Consider the following 20,268-nt stretch of genomic DNA (forward strand, 5'->3'; position numbering starts at 1 on the left):
TCTGCTATTCTGGTTATTAAGATTTGCCCACATGTCTGTTTTAAGCCTTACGTATTCCCACAAGTATGGGGTACAGTACTAGGATTATTGAAATTCCATCTTTCCCTAACAATATGCTCACTTACTGTCAAGATTTTATTGTTAGTTTCTTGTGGGAAGATCTTTGATTAATTTCAAAGATCACTCTAGAAAATATATATAATAGAAAAGTTTAAGGAGTCACTAATTTGAATTGTTATAAGAGGACATTCACCCCATTCTTCTAAACCTATTTAAATGCTAAGCCTAATATTCAAGGTCCTTCACAGTATGACCATGTCTCATTAATTATTTATTCATTCCTAACTGAATTGGTTTCTGAGGAAAAACATAAGTTCTATACTGTATCCAGCCTTTCTGTCTTTGTTCAAAATGCAGCCTTCTCTATCTCAAGTACCACCTTCAACTTCAAGAAGTATTTCCTAATGTCCGTCTTCTCTTTCTACTCTGTCAACCATATAGGCTATGTTCATTGACTCTCCATTGCATGCTTTTCTTATGACATTTAATATCCTGTGCTGCCGCTTTTATTTTTTTGTCATTGTTGTTGTATGTAGAATTTATGTACCGCCATAAAAAGCTTCAGACTGCATCTCTTTTCTGTGTCTCCTGTCATACCTGGCACAACACCATTAAAATCATAAGTATTCAGTAAGTATTTGTGGAGTACACTGAAACTAATAAATTTTGTCCACTGTTTATGCCCTTACATTAAGCACAGTGATCAGCATAAAAATAGATACTCAAATACCTATCAAATGAAAAAGTGAATAAGTCATTGTTTTCTCATTTGTGGGTATCTCAGTATCACTATGTTGATGAGCATATATTTAAACACCTAATCTATGATCTGAACTATGAGAACCGACCCCTGCCCTCAATTTAGTTGGAAAGAAGTTGTAATTAATGTGTGTAGACTCTGAAGATGGCAGGTGTTTGAGTGAATGTGGGTGGCAAGATCAGTATAGAGCTGTTTGCACTGTGAGAAATATCCTAAGCTATCTGAACTCAGATTCCACTCCTAAGTATACTCATATATACCCAGAAGAATTGAAAATGTATCCACACACAATTTTTAATTTAATTTTAATTGTTCAAGTAGTTTTCTGCCTTTTACCCCTATTCCAGCTCACCCCCGCAGCCCTCCCCACCTCCTTCCCATTTCCACCCCCCCCCCCTTGTTATTGTCCATGTGTCCTTTATACTTGTTCCTGCAAACCCTTCCCCTTTTCCCCTGAAATTCCCTCCCCTTTCCCCTCTGGTCACTCAGCCTGTTCTCTATTTCAGTGTCTTTAGTCAATTTCAGTCTATCTATAAATTACACCAAAATAGTATTTATCTGTATCCAAGATTGCATTAATGGGGGTGGGAGACAGAGCTTTTGAAAATTATGGAAACATTATTCTTGAAAGATTATCTTGTGTGTATGTATATGTGTATATATATATATGCATATTTATATGTAAGCAATTGAGTTTTCACCACATTCCTCAGTTTTTCCATCCCTACTCCTTTCAGTGAGATACCCCTGCTTCACAAGAACTAGTATCCAGATATTCCACTGCTTTCTTACTTAGCATCGAAAGTTATATCTTCCTTTTCTTTCACATTGTCACACTTCCTTCATTTCTATATTCCAAAGCTTTATTTTCCTATTAACTTGACACAACCCTTTCAAATTTGTTGCTGGTGATATCGCGATTACTACAACTCTTTGTAGAAACACTATAGCTCTTGTATCACCAATAATAAAATATCTATAGTTTTTTTTTTCACTTTAAAAAAATTCTTGTTCAAGTACAGTTGTCTGCAATTTCCCCCACCACTCATCCCTATCCAAGCCATCCATAGTTCCCACCTCTGATCCAACCCCCCTTTGCCTTTGTACATATGTCCTTTATACATGTTCCTAACAACCATTCTCCCTTTTCCTCCCAATATCCCTCTCCCACTTCCCCGCTTCTTACTATCAGTTTGTTCTTAATTTCAATGTCTCTGTATATATTTTGCTTGCTTGTTTCTTTTGTTGATTAGGTTCCACTTATAGGTGAGATCATATGGTATTTGTCTTTCACCACCTGGCTTATTTCACTTAGCATAATGCTCTCCAGATCCAAACATACTGTTGTGAAGGGCAGGAGCTCCTCCTTTTTTTCTGCGGCATAGAATTCCATTGTGTAAATGTACCATTGCTTTTTGATTCATTCATTTACTGATGGACACTTAGGTGCCTTCTAACACTTGGTTATTGTAAATTGTGCTGCTGTGAACATTGGGGTGCATCGGTACTTTTGGATTGGTGTTGCAGGATTCTTAGGGTCTAGTCCCAGCAGTGGAATTGCTGAGTCAAAAAGCAGTTCCATTTTTAGTTTTCCGAGGAAATTCCATTCTGTGTTCCACAGTGGCCGTACCAGTCTACATTCCCACCAAAGGCGTACTGGGGTTCCCTTTTCTTCACACCCTTGCCAACACTTGTTTGTTGATTGAGTTGTAATGGCCATTCTGACCAGTGTGAAGTGGAATCTCATTGTGGTTTTAATTTGCATCTCTGATGACTGGTGATGCTGAGTATCCTTTCATGTATCTCTGGACCTTGTATATGTCCTCCTTGGAGTAATGTCTATTCAGTTCCTTTGCCCATTTTTTGATTCGATTGTTTGTCTTCCTAAAGTGGAGTCGTGTGAGTTCTTTATATATTTTCAAGATCAAACCCTTGTCAGAGGTATCATTGACAAATATATTTTCCCATAGGTTTGGTTCCCTTTTCATTTTGCTGATGTTTTCTTTAGCAGTGCACAAGCTTTTTATTTTGATGAAGTCCCATTTGTTTATTCTTTTCCTTATGTCCCTTTATCTAGGGGATATATCAGTGAAGATATTGTTCTGTGGAATGTCTGAGATTTTCCTGCCTATATTCTCCTCTAGGATTTTTATGGTATTTAAACTTATATTTAACTTTTTTCCATGTAGAGTATTTTTGTATATGGTGTAACTTGGAGGTCAAGTTTCATTTTTTGCAAGTAGCTATCCAGATCTCCCAACACCATTTGTTGAAGAAGCTATTTTTACTCCATTTTATGCTCCTTAGCACTTTGTCAAATATTAATTGTCCATAGAGACTCGGGTTTATTCCTGGGCTCTCTATTCTGATCCTGCTTATCTATGTGTCTTTTTTTCTGCCAGTACTAGGCTATTTAGATAACTGTGGCCTTGTAATACAGTTTGATATCAGGTATTGTGATCCCTCCTACTTTGTCCTTCTTTCTCAAATTTGCTACAATTATTCAGTATTGTTTATAGTTACATATACATTTTTGAAATGTTTATTCTATATTCATGAAATATGTCATTGGTGATTTAATAGAGATTGTGTTGAATATATGAATTGCTTTGGGTAGTATGGACATTTTGATTATGTTAATTCTTCCAATTTATGATTATAGTACATGCTTTCATTTGTTTGTGTCTTCCTTAATTTCTTTCTTGAGTGTTGTATAGTTTTCTGAATGCAGGTCTTTTACCTCTTTGGTTAGGTTTATTCCTAATTACTTTATTTTTCTCGTTGCTACATCAAATGGGATTTTGTTTTTCTGATTTATGTTTTTGATAATTCCTTGTCGGTTTACAAAAATGACTTCGATTGTGAATATTGACTTTCTATCCCACTGTTTTGCCAAATTCAATTATTAGGTTGAGTAGTTTTTTGGTGGAGTCTAGGATTTTCTATGTACATTATCCTGTCTCCTGCAAACAATGACAGTTTTGCATTCTCCTATCCAATTTCTGTGCCTTTTATTTCTTTTTCTTGTCTGATCATTTATCTAGGACTTCAATACTACGTTGAATAGGAGTGGTGAAAGCAGACATCTTGTCTTCTTCCTGATCTAAGTGGGAGAGTTCTAAGTTCTTGGGCATTGAGTATGATGTTGGTGGTAGGTCTCTCCTCTGTGACCTTTATTAAGCTGAGGAATGCTCCCTCTATTCCCATTTTGCTGAATGTTTTTATCATAAATAAGTGCCGTACTTTATCAAATGCTTTTTCCACATCTATTGATATGATCATGTGATTTTTGTGTTTCATTTTGTTTGTGTGTTGTAGTATGTTTATTGATTTGTGAATATTGTATCATCCTTGCATCCCTGGGATGAATCCCACTTGATCATGGTATGTCATCTTTTTAACATATTTCTGGATGCAGCTTGCCAATATTTTGTTGAGGATTTTAGCATCTATGTTCATCAATGATATTGGCCTGAAGTTTTCTTTCTTTGTTGTGTCTTTCTCTTGTTTTGGATTTAGAATGATGCTGGTGTCATAAAAAAAGTTTGGGCATCTTCCCTCTTCTTGGATTTTTTGGTATAGTCTGTGAGAGATAGGGGTTAGCTTTTCTTGAAATGTTTTGTAAAATTCTCTTATGAAACCATCCAGTTCAGTGCTTTTGTGTGCTGGGAGTTTTTTGATTACTGCTTTGATTTTGTCAGCTGTTACTGGTTTGTTCAGGCTTTCTGCTTCTTCATTCAGTTTTGGAGTATTATATTTTTCTAGAAATTTGTCCATTTCACCTAGGTTTTCATATTTCTTGGCATATGGTTCTTTGTGGTAATTTCTTACAAATCCTTTGTATTTCTGTGGTATCAGCCATAATCTCTCCTCTCTCATTTCTGATTGTGTTTATTTGGGTCCTCTCTCATTTTTTTTTAATGAGTCTGCTTGAAGGGTTGTCGATTTTGTTTCTCTTTTCAAAGAAACAGCTCTTGGATTTATCGATTGTTAGAATTGTTCTTTTAATCTCTATGTCATTTAATTCTGCTCTGATCTTGGTTATTACCTTTCTTCTCTTTACTCTGGGCTTTCTTTGTTGTTTTTCCTGCAGTTCTTGTAGATGTAGAGTTAGGTTGTTTATTTGAAATGTTTCTGCGTTTTTTAGGTAGTTCTGTATCGCTGTAAATTTCTCTCTCAGGGCTGCTTTCACTTTGTACCATAAGTTTTGCACTGTTGGGAGTTCATTTTCATTTTTTTCCAGAAACTTTTTGATTTCTTTCTTGATCTCATTCTTAACCTCATTCTTGACCCATTCATTGTTTAATAGCATAGCATTCAATCTCCATGAATTTGAGTGTTTTTGAGTTTTTTCTTTGAGTTTGTTTCTAGGTTCAATCCCTGCTGGGTCAGAGAAAATGCTTGATAATGATTTTATTTTTCTTGAATTTGTTAAGGCTTGTTTTGTGTCCTAACACATGGTCTGTCTTTGAAAGTGTCCAGGTATATTTGAAAAAAATGTGTATTTTTTGGGGGGGGATGAAAGGTTCTGTATCTATCAGTTAAGTTCATTTGATCTAGGGCATTGTTCAATGCTGCAATATCCTTATTGATATTTTGTTTGGCAGATCTATCCATTTTTGATAGTGGGGTGTTAATATTCCCTAGTATAAGTGTGCTGCTGTCTATGTCCTTCTTGAAGTCTTCCAAGATTTTTCTTATATATTTGGGTGCTCCTATTTTGGGTGCATATATATGCTTATAAAGTGTATATCTTCTTGATGGATTCTTCCCTTGAGATTTATGAAGTGTCCTTCTAGGTCTCTTTATATGGCCTTTGTTTTTGAAGTACATTTTGTCTGATACAAGTATTGCTACCCTAGCTGTGTTTTCCTGTTCATTCACTTAGAATATTTTTTTCTAGCCCTTCACTGTCAGTCTTTGTAGATCTTTTGTTCTGCATGGGGTCTCTTGTAGGCACCATATGTGTGGGTCATGTTTTCTTATCCACTCAGCTACCCTGTGTCTTGATTGGACCATTTAATCCATTTATATTTAAGGTTATTATTGATAGATACTTATTCATTGACATTTTTCCCCTTTGAATCTGTGTTCCTCTCTACCACTGTTTTTCTTCATCTTCTTAAAGTAGTCCCTTTACCATATCTTGCAGAGCTGGTTTGGCGGAGGTGTATTCTTTTAGACTTCTTTTGTCTGGGAAATTCCTTATTTTGTGTGACATTTTAATTGAGAACCTTGCTGAATAGAGTAGTCTTCATTGCAGGCCTTGGTTTTCATTACTTGGAATATTCCTTGCCATTCCCTTCTGACTTGGAGTGTTTTCATTGGGAAGTCAGCTGCTAGCATTATCAGGTTTCGTTTCTATGTTACTTCCTATTTCTTCCATGCTGCCTTTAAGATTCTCCCTTTGTCTTGGAATTTTGCCATTTTAATTATGATGCATCTTGGAATGGGCCTCTTTGGGTTCCTCTTGATTCGGACCCTCTCTGTTTCCTGGAGTTCTATGACTCTGTCGTCAAATTAGGGAGGTTTTCCATCATTACTTTTTCAAACAGGTTTTCTATCCCTTGCTCTTCTTCTCCTTCTGGTATCCCTATTATATGGATATTACTACATTTCATATTGTCCTGCAGTTCCCTTATTACCTCTTCATTTTTTTTAGAATCTTTTTTTCTTTTTCTGGTTCTTTCTGGGAGTTTTTTCTTCTACTTTGTCCTCCAGCTCGCTGATTTGACCCTTGTTTCATCTAGCCTGCTTTTGATTCTTTCTGTTGTGTTCTTCAATTCAGAAATTACGTTCTTTATTTCCTTTTGCCTCTTGTTGATAGTTTCTATTTCCTTTTTCGTGTTGATTTAGTTTGCAGTAAGTTTCTTGTAGTTTCCCCATAGTTTTTGGTAAATCTTAGTGACCTCATTGAACTTCTATATAACTACTGCTTGTGTTACTCAGTATGTGAACTCAATATGTGATAGTTGACGTGCCTCTATTTCATTTAACATTCTTTCTGAGGCTTTCTCCTTTCCTTTCGTTTGGGGTTTGTTTCTTTCTCTTCCCTTTGTTTGTGATACTCTTCTTTTTAGCCTCTGCTTCTTAAATAGATCTGTTCTGACTCTCTGAGTTTATGGTGTGAACCTCTGTGGTAGGTGACCTGTGAGATTCAGTGGTTCAGTCTCCTTGATCTCCTGAACTTGATGCTCTTGGGATGCCATTTATGCTGTCTATACTGACTCTCTGGATGTAATTGGGCTTTCATTGTTGTTCTTTGGTAATTTCCTCCAGCTGGTTGACTGAGGGTCACTTTGCTCACCACATGTTATATGCTGTTGTGCAGGTGCTGCCAGAAGAAAACATCAAAGCCCAGGGAACAAACCCACATTCGCAAAAATATCTCCTCCCTCTAATCGCAATCTCAGGATCAACAGCAAACGAACCAATATTAATAAGGGTGTAAAAAGATTAAGACTGTTATAATAAAGGAGAGAAACTATAGTATAAATTCTAGTGATTTAATATGCACAAACTTGCTGGACAAGAAATGCATGTTAAGAAGTTGTCCAGGAAAGAAAATGTTGCTACTCGTGGAGAAGACCACAGTGCATTTCGTCTCAGTATCCTCTAGTATTTAACACTTCTTTCTTTCTGGATCTGCCTCTGTTGGTGTCAGATATTGACCCCATCTAACCTTAGAAACTGCCAGGGATATACTCTCTATGGTTTTCTCCTTGAGTTTAACATAGTCACTCTGCACTCAGCGGTCAGGCTTAAGCCCTGTAGGGTGGGGCAGAATTCCTCCTGGGGCTGTTTTTCTCCCCTCATGCTGCTGCTGCTGTTGCTTGGAGGGGAGTGGTCTCCTGAGCACGATGGCTGCTGCGGTATGGCAGATGACTTAGCACCAGGATCCTATGGTCTACTTTCTCAGTTCTCTCCCCAAAGCTTCCATCCCCAGTCTCACTTCAGGCATCTCCAACACACTCTGCCCCTGCCTTTCCTGGAGCCCTGGATAAATGGCTGCAAATGAAAATTTGTGTGTTGGCCCTTTAAACAGCTCTTTGTGTCTCCAGCCGTCCCATCTCTGGTAGAAAGCAATTCTGCAGCTTTGCGCCACCATTTGTTATCTGTGTACTTTTTGGCTCTGGTGCTTAGGCTGAGGATCCCAGCTTAGGGTTTAGATCCTACACTTGTCAGGGGGATCCATTAGTTGCTTAATTATCCCTCTGATGATGCTGCCTATGGGTCCCTAGCCAGCCCTCTCAAGTCTCCACCACAGTACTTACCATTCAGTTAGTGCTGAAGATGATTCTTTGTTTCTCTGAGGTTGTAAGGCTTCTCTCTTGCTATTGTTTAGTTGTTTGTTCCAGGTGATTTCTCCACAATTTAGTTGTAATTCCAGATTGATCCTGGGAGGAGGTTACTGTGGCTTCCATTTGCTCCTCTGGCTTCTTGACTCTCCTTTCTGTCTTATTTTATTTACTATAATATCCTGTAGTCCATCCCTTTTGTTCCAGATGGTAAGATTTTATTCTTTTGGGGGGCTGAGTAATATTCTTTTGTGTATATACACCCCATATTTTTTATGCAGTCATCTGCTGATGGGCACTTAGGCTGCTTTCATATCTTCGCTATTATAAATAATGCTACAGTGAACATAGGGGTGCATATTATCTCTTTTTTTAACTTATTGGGGTGACATTGGTTAGTAAACTTATACATGTTTCAGGGGTACAAGTCTATAATATATCATCTGCGTATTGTATTGTATATTCACCACCCAAGTTTTTGTGCCTCACCATTAATCCTCCAATATCTTTTCAAATTAGTGTTCTAGATTTGTCCAGGTAAATACTCAAAAATGCAATTGCTGGATTATAAGGTAGCTCTAGTTTTAATTTTATGAGGGAATTTTATATTGTTCTCAATAGTGGCTACACCAGTCTACTTCCCCACCAACAGTGCCCAAGGGTTCAGTTTTTTTCACATCCTTGCCAATATTTGTTGTTTCCTGATATATTTATTGATAGCCATTCTGACAGATATGAGGTGATATCTCATTTTGGTTTTAATTTGCACTTATCTGACAATAGTGATATTGGTCATTTTTACATACCGTATTTTTTGGACTATAAGATGCACTTTTTCTCTCCAAGTTTGGGGGGGGGGAGGAGGGTGCGTCTTAAAGTTCCAGTGTAGCTTACCTGGCTTGCTTTTGGGGGAGGGGTGGCTTATGTTATTTATGTTATTAAATATTTTACCCCATTTTTTTGCTTCAAAAATTTTTTCCCTATTTTTCTCTTCTAAAATCTAGCTGCATCTTATGGTCCAGTGCATCTTATAGTTCTAAAAATGCAGTGTATGTATTTGTCATCTGTATGTCCTCTTTGGATAAACATCCATTCAGGTCTTATAAATAGATTGTTTTTGGGTGTTAAATTCTATGGTTTTATTAAAAACTTCGTATATTAACTCCTATAGCCATGCCATTTTTATTACTATAGCCTTATAATATAGTTTGATATCAGTTTGCATGGTACTTCCACCTTTGTACTTTTTAAAATTGCTGAGGCTATTTCATCAATACAAATTTTACTCGTTCTTATTCTAGTTCTGTGAACAGTGCTATCAGTATTTTGATAGGGATGACATTGAATCTATTGGTCACTTGGGGTAGTATGGACATTTTAATGAGGTTAATTCTTCTGTCTATGAGGACGAAATATGCTTTCATTCATTTGTACCTTCTTTGTTTTCTTTCTTCAATGTCTTACAATATTCCAAGTGCAGGTCTTTTATCATTTTGGTTAAATTTATTCCCCAGGTACTCCATTTTTTGTTGTTGTTGCAATTGCAGATAGGATTGTTTTCTTAATTTCTAATTCTGGTAATTTGTCATTGGTGTATAAAAATGCAACCAATTTCTGAATATTAATTTTTTGTTTTGGTACTTTACTGAATCCATTTATCAGTTCTAATAGTTATTTAGTTTAATCTTTAGGGTTCTCTCTATATTGTATCATGTCATCTGCAAATACAGTATGACAGTTTTACTTATTTTCTAATTTGGATGACTTTAACTTACTTTTCTTGTCGGATTACTGTCGCTAGGACTTTCCAATACCACGTTGGATAAAAGTGTTGAACGTAGACATCTTTCTCTTAATCCTTATCATACAGGAAACACTTTTAGCTTTTTCCCTGTTGAGTATGATGTTTTCTATGGATTCATCATATACAGCCTTTATTATATGGATATATATGTCACCTCTATCCCACTTTGCTAAGAGTTTTTATTATAAATGGATGCTGGCTTTTGTTGAATGCTTTTTCTGCATCTACTGATATGATCATGTGATTTTTATCTTTCGTTTTGTTTCTGTGGTGTATTAACATTCATTGATTTGCAGGTGTTGCTCCAACCTTGCATCCCAAGAATAAATCCCACTTAGGCCAAGTACCACTGAATTCAGTTTGTTAATATATGGTTGAGGACTTTTTTTATCAGGAATATTTGCCTATACTTTCCTTTTTTTCTAATGACTCTGTTTGGTTTTGGAGTCAGGATAATGTTGGTCTTATAAAATGAGTTTGGGATCTTCCCTTTTCTTAAATGTTTTGGAATAGTTTAAGAAGGATGGGTATTAATTCTTTTTTGAATGTTTGGTAAAATTCACTGATGAAGCCATCAGGTCCCAGACTCGTTGGTTGTGAGTTTTTTTATTACTGATTTTTTTCATTATTTATCGGTCTGTTCAGATTTTCTGTTTCTTCTTGAAACATTCCTAGAAGATTGTATGTATCTAGTTTACCCTTTTTTTCCAGAGTGTCTAATTTGTTGCAATATAATTGTTTATAATATCGTTTTATAATCCTCTGTATTTCTGTAGTGTCACTTGCAACTTCTCTTTCAGTTTTGATTTTACTTATTTGGGTCCTCTTTTTTTTTTTTTTTTTTTTTTTGATAAGTTTGGTTAAAGGTTTATCAGTTTTGTTTATTGTTTTTAAAAACCAGTTCTTGGTTTCTTTTAACTTTTGTATTCTTTTGCTAGACCCTATTTCATTTATTTCTTCTCTGATCTTTTAAATTGCCTTCTCATTTTGAGCTTCTTTTGTGTTCTTTTTCTGGTTCTTTTAGGTGTAAGATTAGATAGTTTATTTCAGATTGTTCTTGTTACATGAGATAGACCTATATTGCTATAGATTTACCTCTTAGAACTGCTTTTGCTGTGTTCCATAGAGTTTGGGTTGTTGTGTTTTCATTTTCATCTTTCTCAGGGCCTCTTTTAATTTATTTTCTGATCTCATTGTTTACCCATCTACATTTAGAAGCATGTTGTTTAGCCTCCATTATGTTTCTGTGTTTTCCAGTTTTATTCTTAACAATGGATTTCTAGTTTCATACCATTGTGGTCACAAAAGATACTTGATATGACTTCAGTCTTCTTAAATTTACTGAGACTTTTTTTGTCCAACATGAGACTCTATTCTGAAAAATGTTACATGTGTTCTTGAAAAGAATGTGTATTTTGCTGTTTATATTTGAAATGCTCTAAAAATATCTATTAAAACCATTTGTTTTAGTATGTCAGTCAAAGTTGATAGGGGAACTCAAGAGTTAAAGATTTTTTAGCTTTAGTTATAGTTGATAAGCTTAAGTGATTAATGTATTTGGAATTCTGTTATTCCAGGAACTGGAATACATGACCTACTGACTAGCAATTCAACCTTTGTGCCCCAGGGGCTCTGTATTGATCAAAATAGTATGCAAGCCATTGTATTCCAGGGAGGAAGAGTCCATGTGGCAGATAAAAAATTGTTGATCAATAAATAAAGAAATAGTAGGAAAATCACCAACAGACCACAACTCTTACTTGATTAACCATCTGATTACCTTTTTCCAAACCCTTTACCTATGCTTTTCTTCTATGAAAAGGTTGGCTTGAGATGAGATGTTAAGATGTCTTTAGGGTTTATAACCCGCTGTCTTCTCAGATCACCAGTATCAGATGAAGCACCCAGAAAGATTTAATCCTTATCTCTACTCATTGGTTCTGGTAGTGGTAGGCAGTATGAATGCCAGCTTTCCCGGTTTCATTTTCTGGCTACTCTGGTGGGATACCTTTGGGACTCTCTATGAGTCTGGGTATTTGACAGAGAGTTCTGTTGCCTCCTGTTGCCTCCTGGGCTGGGAGACTCCCTAGCAGCTTCAAAGTTATTTCACTTAGGGACTCTCCTCCTATTCTGGGCACTCCCCCATCACTTTTACTTCAATTGAATCACTATGCTTCCTGGCTCAACATTACTGTCCCAGGTTTTGACTTAGAATGCTCATCAGGAATTAAGTTGCCTTTTGGTTTGTGTGATATTACAGAGCTCTGTTTGTTAGAATGGGCAAGGGAGCCTCCTATCTAGGCAGCAGCCCTTTGGGTGATTCCTGACTGGTTGACCATTGCTTATGAATCTGTTACAAGAAAAGAAATGTGGTTTGTTTTTTTTTTATTGCAATACTGCTTGGCTTACATATAATCTGGACTCGGGAGAGTGCTAGTCACTGATGAGTCCATAAATTACTATACAATGCTGCCATTAGTGGTGTTTGGTAAAAGATCAAGGAAATGGGATGAAGTACTGTATGTATAGTCTTTTATGACTTTACATAATAAAGATCAGATGCAAGAGTAAAAGGAAATGGGTTACTAGTCCAGAGAAAAGGGAATTTACCTGTGGTAGATAACAGAAGCTCAGAAGAGAGGGATCAGAAAGAATAAGATGTCCTGGGTGCTGCAGGCTAGGTGAGGTTTCACACAGCCCATCCAGTCCTGAGGGATCCTCCTCCTTACCCAGCTGAGGAAGCTGAAGATATTAGCCTGAACAGATGGGTTCTCTATCCTGAACCCATCATGTAACAAAATTCCCTATTGGGGCAGGGAAATAATCCCCTGCGAAGACTTCCAGTGGGAGTAGGGCCAGAGGGCTAGCCTGCTGGATATTATTTTGGCAGATACTCTGTTTTCTACATGTATGTGTTAAACTGGAAAAATTCAAACCCTTCTTGTAGGGATGATCCTACTAAAATGACTGACTTAGTTACATCAATTTTTTGCCATGCACCGTTCAACTGGGCAGACATAAAGCTAACTAAAAACTAAAAATGGAACTGCCTTTTCACCGGGCAATTCCACTGCTGGGACTGTACCCTAAGAATTCTCAAACACCAATTCAAAAGAACCTATGCACCCCAATGTTCATAGCAGCACAATTTACAATAGCCAAGTGCTGGAAGCAACCTAAGTGCCCATCAGCAAATGGATGGATCAAAAAGCAATGGTACATTTACACAATGGAATACTACACAGCAGAAAAAAAAGAAGGAGCTTCTAACCTTTGCAACAGCATGGATGGATCTGGAGAGCACTATGCTGAGTGAAATAAGCCAGGCAGTGAAAGACAAATACCATATGATCTCACCTATAAGTGTAATTTAAACAACAAAAGAAACAAGCAAGCAAAATATAAACAGAGACATTGAAATTAAGAACAAACTCACAGTAACAAGAAGGGAGGTGGGAGGGGATAATGGGGGGAGAAGGGTCATCAAGGAACATGTATAAAGGACACATGGGCAAAGCCAAAGCAGAGTAGGATCAAAGGTGGGAAGTGGAAATGCCCGGGGTGGGGGTGAGTGGTCGGGAGGAAATAGAGACAAGTGTAATTGAACAACAGTAAATGAAAATAAAAAGAAAAGAAAAACTACTAAGAAAAAAGCTAACTGAATATTTTCCTTATGGGCGATAAGCAGAGGTGTTAGTGTTGCATAAGGCAAATGAAGAAGCTCAAAGATTGCACCAAAAAATCCAGGTCAGGCTCTCAACCCTGCTAAAGCCTACTAGAGCTAAAAGGAAATTTATGGCTCGCCGCTGAAAGAAAGGGCAGGTAGCAAGTAATTCTTCTTGACAGTGCCATCATTGACCTCAAACTAAGTTTAATCCTGCCTCCCTTCTCCTGGAGTCTGACTTGGGTATGCTAATGCATGACTGCCCTGAAATAATTGATGAAGTTTATTCTAGCAGAATTAATTCACAGAACCATTCTCTAGAAGAAGTAGACTGGGCTCTTCATGCAGATGGAAGGAGTTATATGGAAAAAGAAACAGAAAGGCTGGCTGTGCAGTTTTGACTCTTCAAGGAATAGTAGAGGTCAAGGCCCTACTGTCATGAACATCTGCTCAGAGAGCTGAACTGACTGCATTGATCAAGGCACTGGAATTGTTGCAGAAAAAAAGACTGAATATGTATACCGATTCAAGGTACACTTTCCTAATTTTGGATGCACATAGTTTGATCTGGAAGGAAAAAGCGCTATTAACCTTCAATAAAAACTGATATTAAGTATGCCACAGGAAATTTTAAATTAATAGAAGCTGTTCAGAAACCTTTACAGACGGCAGTTGTATACTGCCCTTGGCATCAGAAAAAGAACACTGAAGTAGCTAGAGGAAACAGCTTGGCCAATCGAGCAGCAAAAGAGGGTACTACAGGAACATTTATAATGCCTTTGGTACCGTTTCTGGACTTGTCACAATTCCACCTTTTATGTTTGATTACAGACTTAAAGAAAGCTAAGAGCTGGGATTTTGATGAAGAAAGCCCCAATAGTAAAGGGAGAAAGAATGTGAAAGGAGATACGCTACTTTCTGAACATTTAGTACAGCCAGTGTTGAAGTGTTTGCATGAGGCCACTCACCGTGGAATGGTTTCATTAACCACCTATATTGAACCATAGCTCACAAGTCCTGGAATTTCTAAAGCCATATGGAAAACAATAGATAGGTATGTTGTGTGCCAGAAGAGCAACCCCAAGACAGATCCCTATCAGGAGAAAGAAGGAAAACAATACCAAGGACAGTTGGAGCACTGGCAGATGGACTTTGCCAGATGCCGAGGATCCAAGAATGGAAATACCTGTTAGTCTTTGTTGATACCTTTTCAGAATGGGTAGAAGCCTATCCTACTAGAACTGAGAAATTCTCAGAGGTAGTGAAAACCCTGAAGGAATTAATTCCTCACTTTGGCCTACCCAGTAGCAACCAGAGTGATAATGGAACTGATTTTATTTCAGAAATTACACAGAAAGTAATCAAACTTTTAAGAATCAGGTGGAGATTCTAGACAGCATGGAGACCTCAGGCTTCTTGAAGAGTAGAGAAGATGAATCACACCTTGAAGAAAAATACATCTAAATTGTGTCAAGAAACTCATCTCAGTTGGGATCAAGTTTTACCTATTGCCCTGCTCAAGATAAGGGTAGCTCCTCTAAGTAAGGATTCAATGAGTCCTTACGAAATTGTTTATGGGTGACCATTTCAGGCTATGATTTGGGTGGGATATGAGCAAGGTCTGTCCAAAAAGTATTTAGTCATGTGTTATGAAAAATAGAGATGTTTAACTCTGGTCAGTGTGGTTTAGTGGATTGAGTGCCAGCCTGTGAACCAAAGGAGCCAGTTCAACTCCCAGTCAGGGCACATGTCTGGATTGCCGGTAGGGTCCCTGCTTGGGAGCATGCAACAGGCAACCATACACTGACATTTCTCTCCTCTTCTTTCTCCTTTCCCTCTTCTCTCTAAAAATAAATGAATAAAATCTAAAAAAAAAAAAAACTTTAAGAAAAATAAGAGACATTTATTGAAGAAGATGCAAGAAACACTGTACATAGGACAATGACACCTCAGTCCCCTTCAAAGTACACAGCTTGGGATCTCAGTCTCCCAGTGTCTCTCCAACTGTTCAAAACACAGTTTATAAGGATGCTCAAGGGACCTAGTGAGGACCTCAACAGGATAAAAAAGATCCAGTCAGAAATGAAGGATTCACTAATTGAAATAAAGAACAAGTTACAGGGAAACAACAGTAGAGTGGATGAAGCCGGGAATCAAACCAATGATTTGGAATATAAGGAAGCAAAAAACAACCACACAGCACAACAAGAAGAAAAAAGAATCCAAAATTATGACGATAGTATAAACAGCCTCTGGGATAGCTTCAAGAGGTCCAACATTCACATCATAGGGGTGCCAGAAGGAGAAGAGAAGGAACAAGAACTTGGAAATCTATCTGAAAAAAAATAGAGAAAGAAAACTTCCCTAATTTGGTAAAGGAAATAGACATGCAAGTCCAGGAAACACAGAAAGTCCCAATTATGATTTAAGCAAAAAGGCCCACTCCAAGACACATCATAATTAAAAGACCAAAGTTTAAAAATAAAGAGAGACTCTTAAAAGCTCAAGAGAAGTTACTTAGGAGATTACCCCATGGTAGTGGGGAGGAGGAGGAAGGAAGGCTGAAGACGGGAGAGGGTTAAAACTACAAATAGGTAGTTACAGAACAGCCATGGGGATGTAAAGTACAGTATAGGAAATGGAATAGCCAAAGAACTTACACACATGACCCATGGACATGAAAAATGGTGGGTGGCTTGCCTGAGGGAGTGGCAGTGCTGGGTAGAGGGGAGAAAGGGGAAAATCAGGGCAACTGTAACAGCATAATCAATAAAATACAGTTTTAGAAAAAAGGGAAAGCACAGCAATTCATGCAGAGATAAGATTCATCCCACTGAGGTAGAAATGAGGAAGAAAATACAGATGACACTGACTATATTCTAAACAGTCAATAGAATAATTACTTCAAAACTGAGGATTTATTTCATATTCTTATTTTCTCATTTTTACTTCTAAGTTCCATAAATACCTTAATGTGAAAAAATGCATCTGTTTATCTACTATTCATTAGGGTGGGTAAAGCATGGGAGGCATGGAGAGGATCTTCTCTTTAACCACATGTTGAACAGTTTCCTCCATGGGCATGGATGTTTTCTAACCCTCTTCAATCCCTTCAAGATAGTGGGTATTTACAGGGGGGTTCTAACATTCTAGATGTTTTCCAGAATAATCTTGACACAGTGAACTTAATAGCATGCAGTCGAACTGTATACTATAAGCAAATATTCAGCTAACTAGATATATATCCCCAATCCTTTAAAAGACTCATATTACTGGCTTCTTTCTAAAAATCTCCCTAGAAATAAATGGCATTTCAAGAACCTCAAGAATCAGCATCTGAAGCTTGTAGAGTCCCTCTCACACCTCAAAAGAAGCTGAGTTATCTGTCAAGGGGACTGATGAAATGTCTTTTTGTTCACTATGACAGCACAACCTTCTTCAAATATCTAGTCACCATATTTCTGAAATATGGGGAGGCAGCTGGACTATAAAACCCTAACATCTAAACAGATCATATAAACGAAGGAAGTTCAGAGAACACACATTTCTTCCCTTTTTCTTTGTTAATCTTAAATTTTACTCAATCCATATGGCTTCAGATGTATTTTTTTTCTAGTGTTACTGAGTAGTCAGGTCTCTAAACAATGAGTAATAAAGTAGGTGGAAGATTATTGGCCAAGATGAACAAAAGAAGGAAATGAGGAAAAATGGTCCAGTGAAACCCAAAGGCCTCTCAACTAGTCTCATAAGTTGGAAAATAAAATGATTCCCAAGAATATGACTGGAATCCTGCAAGACTGCTTTCATATGGTCCTTGAAGAGGTGGTTCAAACTGAATCATGGCTACCAAGCCACTGATTGCCAAAAGCCCTTTAGTGCATCTGTGTCTGATAATGTCCCAGTACAGAGGTCACACTGAACTTTGAAAATTTATGCAAAGCACTTATGAAATGTAATAAATGCTGCTCTGGAAGGGGAAAGAAGAGAAACATGTACAAAGGCAAGGCAGTATACAAGTTTAATTCTCCACTGGTGTTTACAAAGACAGGTATATATTATGCACCTGGAGGGCTGGAAAAATAGTATTACCTTGGGGCTTACACTTTGATCCTAAAAATTGTAGTGAGAATTATATTACGCACAGAAATACATATTTGCCAATCAATAAATTCTCTCCCTGTAGTAATATGGGGAGCCAAATCATAAAACATTGCTTTGGTAAATATAGGGCCAGAAGAAAGAAAGAAAGGTAGAACTTAAGAAATGTTCCTAAACTAAAATTGTTCTAGTACCCTTTCCCAACAAAAGGAATGATCTTAACAAGGAGACTATGTTACTCCCAATGTTGGACAGTGCTGGAAGCATAATTTTTATTTCTGTGTTTCAGGGTTGGCTCTTTTCATGAGCTCTTTCCTTACTTTACATGTTAATCTCACTTCATTAAGTCATCTCACTTAAAGATGCACTATATTCTCTCCCCAATCATACATCTCAGATGTAACATTTTCCATGTTATAGATAGCCCTTATGCAAAACTCCTAGTTTCTTTACATGTCACTTGGCTATACAAAACTCAAATTCAAAAGTCTTTGAACACTATCTTTTATTTCAGCTTTCTCGATTACTTCTGCTACAGCTGACCTGTAACTACACAAACCTCTATTCATTGACCATTAAGTTCCCCATCTCTGTCCAGCTTATGTTCCATGTCTACATTCAGATCTTTTGCCAACACTCTCAGCTCCTTAGCACTACTGTCCTTGTATACTGCAGATGCAGATTAACTCTTGAGTTTTAGCTCAAGATGGTTTTGGAGAAAAATCACAAAACAAAGGGTGCTACTATAAATTTATGATATTCATCCACAACAGGGCCCTCGATGCTTTCTGCAGTTATTCTACATGTTCTTAGGATATTTCCCAGCTGTCACATCAGCTCTGTCAGACTTTTCCAAACAACTGAAACCCAACTCATCCAGACTCTCCCGCTTAGCTCCATCTCTTCATACTCCCCAGACTCAAGCCAAACGCCATTCTAAATTGGTTTATTTTTATTTATTTATTTAAATCCTCACCAGAGCATATGTTTATTGATTGTAGAGGAAGAAAGAAGAGAAACATTGATGATCGATCGGTTGCCTCCTGTTTGTGCTCACTGGGGTCAAACTGCAGCCTAGGTATGTGCCCTGATTGGAGATTAAACCTACAACCTTTGGGCGTACAGGATGATGTTCCAACTGAAGACACCTGGCCAGGGCAAATTGCTTTATTTTTTAAAACATAATCCACATTCCATAAAATTCACCCTTTTAAAGTACACAGTTCAGTAGTTTCATATATTTAAAAGGTTGTACAACAACACTGTAATTGATTTTAAACATTTTCATCACCCCCAAAAGAAATTCAGTACCCATTAGCAGTCACTCCCCATTCACTCTTTGCACTAGACCTTGGTGACCACTAATCAGCTTTCTGTCTTAATAAATGTACTTATTCTGGACATTTCATATAAATATAATCATATCCTATGTAGTCTTTTGTATTAGTTTGATTCAGTTACCACAAAGTTATAAAGGTTCATCACATTGTAGTATCAGGGTTTCATTTATTTCTTCTTCTTCTTCTTCTTCTTCTTCTTCTTTTTTTTTTTTTTTTTGATGGGTTGTTTCTTCCCAGTAAAAACAGCCATTTTGTGCTCAGTTTCCAGAACAACCAGCAGATCACAGGAAGTCCTTTGGGTCTCTACTTGAAATCATTTCTTTTTATGAATGAAAAATAATTTTATTCTGTGCCTATACCATAGGTTGTTTATTCATTCAACTGATAAACTTGGGTTGTTTTCCGCTTTTAGGATTTAAAAAAAAATGCTGCTTATGGGCATTTGTGTACAAGTTTGTATGTAGACGTTTTCTGTTCTCTTGTGCAAATAGCTAGGAATGGAATTGTTAGGTCATATGGTAACTGCATGTTTTTTAACATTTTGAGGAATGCCAAACTGTTTTCCAAAGTACCCACAACATTTTAATTCCTTTAGCATTAGTATGAGAGATCCAAATTTTCCACATTTTTATTACACTTTTTAGGAGTGCTAGGGAGAAATCAGCTCCAGCCCTCTTGAGACATCTTTTCCAACCTAAAGCAGGGAAAATCTGAGAAGAGAAGCACTCTCAAAGTTGACAGTCCATGGGCATAGGCTCACCAAAAGACTGAGACCTAATCATAGGACTACTGAATGCTTCTCCTTCCTCCACTCTTTACCATTACATCACTAAAGACCTAGGTACTACTTTTCCTTTCACCCAGTACATCATGTCAACTTTTCAAACAAAAATTACAAGGCATGCTAAAAGACAAAAAACACAGTTTGAAGAGACTGAACAGGCATCAGAAGCAGAGTAAGATGTGACATGAGTGTTAATATTATCAGACCAGAATTTTTTTTAAATTTGTGACATATGTTAAGATAATGGAAAAAGTAGACAATGTATAGGAACAGATAGATAATGTAAGCAGAAATATGGAAATTCTAAAAATGAGTCAAAAAGAAATCCTGGAAATCACAAACACGAATAAAAATGAAGGATGCTTTTAATAGGCTCATTAGTAAACTAGACATACTGGAGGAAAAACTCTCTAAGCTTGAAAATATGACAAAAGAAATCTCTAAAAAGTGAAAACCAAAG

General features: G+C 37.1%; 1 protein-coding gene across 3 annotated transcripts in view; it reads left to right on the forward strand.

Annotated features, from left to right (window-relative positions):
- The window catches only part of HMG20A (high mobility group 20A), a 96,495-nt gene that overhangs the window by 4,319 nt on the left and 71,908 nt on the right, over positions 1 to 20,268 (forward strand). Inside the window, exon 2 of one of the 3 annotated variants that reach the window (XM_037131182.2) lies at positions 18,686 to 18,762. The exons of the other annotated variants lie outside the window; for them this stretch is intronic. The gene's annotated coding sequence lies outside the window, so the exon portion shown is untranslated. The remainder of the gene's footprint in view (positions 1 to 18,685; positions 18,763 to 20,268) is intronic. 3 annotated transcript variants of the gene reach the window in all.

The sequence above is a fragment of the Artibeus jamaicensis genome, unplaced genomic scaffold (genome assembly GCF_021234435.1).
Source record: "Artibeus jamaicensis isolate MK-2021 breed Jamaican fruit bat unplaced genomic scaffold, CSHL_Jam_final scaffold_286, whole genome shotgun sequence".
Classification (NCBI taxonomy): Eukaryota; Metazoa; Chordata; class Mammalia; order Chiroptera; family Phyllostomidae; genus Artibeus; species Artibeus jamaicensis.